Below are 3263 nucleotides of genomic sequence, written 5' to 3' on the forward strand. Positions count from 1 at the left end.
CAACCTTCCCACTTCTTAAAGTAATAGCTTGACACTGCTCTCTTGGGTTTTCTGGTTGACTTGGAAGTTTTCCAAAAGACTTGGTACCTGAGGAAGATGCTTGTTGTGCAATCTGATTTTCCAACATTCTGTTATGTGTTTGCATCTGTTCTAGCCTTACTTTCATCTCTCTCATCTTCTCATCATGCTTAGTTTGGTTAGCAAGAATCTGTTGTAACAAAGCTTCTGTAATAGAACTTTGCTCTTGCTGTTTTGGTGGAGGTGTAGGATTCATGTTTCTCTGTTGAAAATTAGGCAATGGTTGCCTGTTTTGCTGATATGGAATTTTTTGTTGTTGTTGTGGTTGAAGATTCTGATTTGGGACTTGACTTTGCTGATTTTCCCATGAAAAGTTGGGATGATTCCTCCAAGTTGGATTATAAGTTTGAGAGTAAGGATTCCCCATTTGTTTGTTTCCATAATTACCAACATATGCAGCTTGCTCTCCATAGTCTACTCCACAGCTGGTAATTCCTTCTGCATAAGCAACTTATTGTGAACTTCCAGATGATGATGATGAACTAATCAACATACTTAAATCTTCCATCTTCTTAGCCAAAACATTTGTAAGTGCATCAAACTTTGCATTAATCATGTTGAATGGATCAAGGTCATACAATCTAGCAGCTTGCCTCTTTTGAGTTGGAGCTGTTCCTCTTGGACTACTCCAAAGATGAGTATTCTTTGCAATTTTCTCCAATAGCTCATAAGCTTCATCTTCATCCTTCATAATAAATTCTCCTCCTGTTTGAGCATCAATAATCCCTCTGATGTCCCAAAATATGTCCAAGAGGGGGGGGGGGTGAATTGGACTTTAAAAACAATTTCGGTTCTTGCTCAAAACCTTTGAAAATTGCAGCTAGGTTCAACTCAACTGACTAATGTGAAATATGAACAATACAACTCTATTGACAAGTTGATTCAAAGTTAGGCTATATGCAATCGATAATCTTGATCTAACAAATTATATCGGCATTCACAGAGATATCGAGATTCGAATACGTTTTTAACACGACAGAGCAGTATACCATATATACTAACTGACAGCAGATCAAACAACAAGCAGATTAAATCATATATCAGCAGATTTAGCAGTAAACTAATTTTCTCAGTTTGCAGCAAGGTTAACAGCAAATGGCCTCAACTTTCATATCAGCAAAAGCATATCAATCATAAAGTTAAAATGCATAAATGTAAAGAGCAAGGGTTGAGAAAATGAACACTGAAATTTTTATAGTGGTTCGGCTCAACTAGCCCACATCCACTCTCTCAAAGATCCCACTTTGAGTCTTCACTTCACTATTCTTCTCTTTTAAAGGCAAGAGACAAAAGCCCTTTACAAATCTTCTCACCAAAGCTTTTACAAGTAGCTTCACACTTCTACCAAGTGTTATCCCAAACACTTTATCACAATCAAGCTTCAATAGGTGCTTGAATGACCTCTCATAAATGATAATAATGTGTTTAAAACTCACTCTCACTCAATAAAACAGAATCTATAAAGAAGAGATGAGTAAATAAGCCAATGAAGAGCAATAAAACACTTTGAGCACTTTGAATGAAAGCTTTTATGATTTTGAACAGTGGGGAGACTTTCATTAAGTGCAAAATGGCCAAAGGTAGGTGTATTTATAGCTTTGGAACATTTTTTACCGTTTGGAAACTCATTTGAACGTTACAGTTACGAATTTCAAGAAAATACCCGTTATTTTGTTGTTTTCTGCGATGTTGTGCAGAGTTGAGACAGTTAGCATACTGGAGAAAATAGCAAACCAGTTAGCATACTAAAATAAGTAGCAAACCAGTTAGCATACCAGGAAAACTTTTCTGCATAACTTTCAAAACTATAAAACTTTACACCAAATCATAGTCAAATACTTTTAGGCCAATAATGATATTTAAAAGAAAAATCTTTTGAGAGATTGAAAATAAGTATCATTGACTTTTACTCCTCAATTCTTTTCACAAGTAATCCTAAAAATAAAACTTAACTTCTATACTATATGTACCTTCAAATTTGATTTTCAATGAAGCCTTGGAAGGTAACCTTTTCTTCTTTTATCTCCTTTGATTCGTCCTGTGTTATCTTTAAAATGTCATCATTTCTTCAGAAGCACGAATCCATCATGAAATCTTGTGTCTTTTTCTTTGAGATGCATAACACTTAAAACAATGTTAGTTTGATTCTAGTTGAATTTTGGTATCATCAAAATCTATGCTCCTTTGAGCTTGTGGGGTCAACAATCTCCCCCTTTTTGATGATGACAAAACTCAATTGAATCACCATGTAAATATTAATAAGTGTGAGTATATGTATGAATGTATATGTGAGAATAACTCCCCCTATGTATGTGCTTATATCAACAATTAATCACAAATAACTCCCCCTTAATAATTTCAATGAAATATTCATAAGCATTTTCTTAAGGAGTCAAGTGTGACTAAAGATACTAACTAAATATGCACAATATGCACACTAATCACAAATTGTATATCATTCACAAGTTATATCAACAATATGCACACCATAAAGTTATATCAACAATATACTAATCACAAACTATATCAACCACAAGTAATCACAAACTATATCAACCACAAGTTATATCAACAAGATTACTCATTCATTTTCTCCCCCTTTTTGTCAGCATCAAAAGATAATGGGAGAAATCATGCACATGTGTATAAATCCAAAGTCAGTTTAAGTGCAGTGAATAAATAGTCAAAACAGTAACTAATATAGCAAACTAATTTAAAGTTCAGAAAAACTAAAAGTAGCAAACTAAGTAGCAAACTAAGTAGCAAACTAAGAGACAGACTGTTAGACAAAATTCAATCAGTAAACATGCAGTATGGTTGTTTATCCTTTTAGCCTAGAGCTTCGTCTGATTGGTCTTGGAGCAGCCATCTTCAACTTTTTTGGCTTGACAAGTTTATCACTCAAGGTTTGAAGAATTTCAGCAGCCATTTCAGTTCCTAGTGTCAAGGGAATAACAGGCGGTGCTAACTCGATTCTGTGATAGTACGGTCTCATTAACTTTTTGCCAGTTTTAGTCTTTTTGTTAGATGGTTTACCAGTTGCCTCTTTTTGCTTGCTCTTTGTTTCTTTTGAGCTGTTTTTGCCTTTTCTTTTGTAGGAGCAACAGGAGCAGGAGTCTGTGGTTCTGTCTTAGATTCTGAGTTACTCATATCCGTCCCACTTCCTTCTTTGCTACCTCCATTAC

Source organism: Hevea brasiliensis, chromosome 18 (genome assembly GCF_030052815.1).
Source record: "Hevea brasiliensis isolate MT/VB/25A 57/8 chromosome 18, ASM3005281v1, whole genome shotgun sequence".
Lineage (NCBI taxonomy): Eukaryota > Viridiplantae > Streptophyta > Magnoliopsida > Malpighiales > Euphorbiaceae > Hevea > Hevea brasiliensis.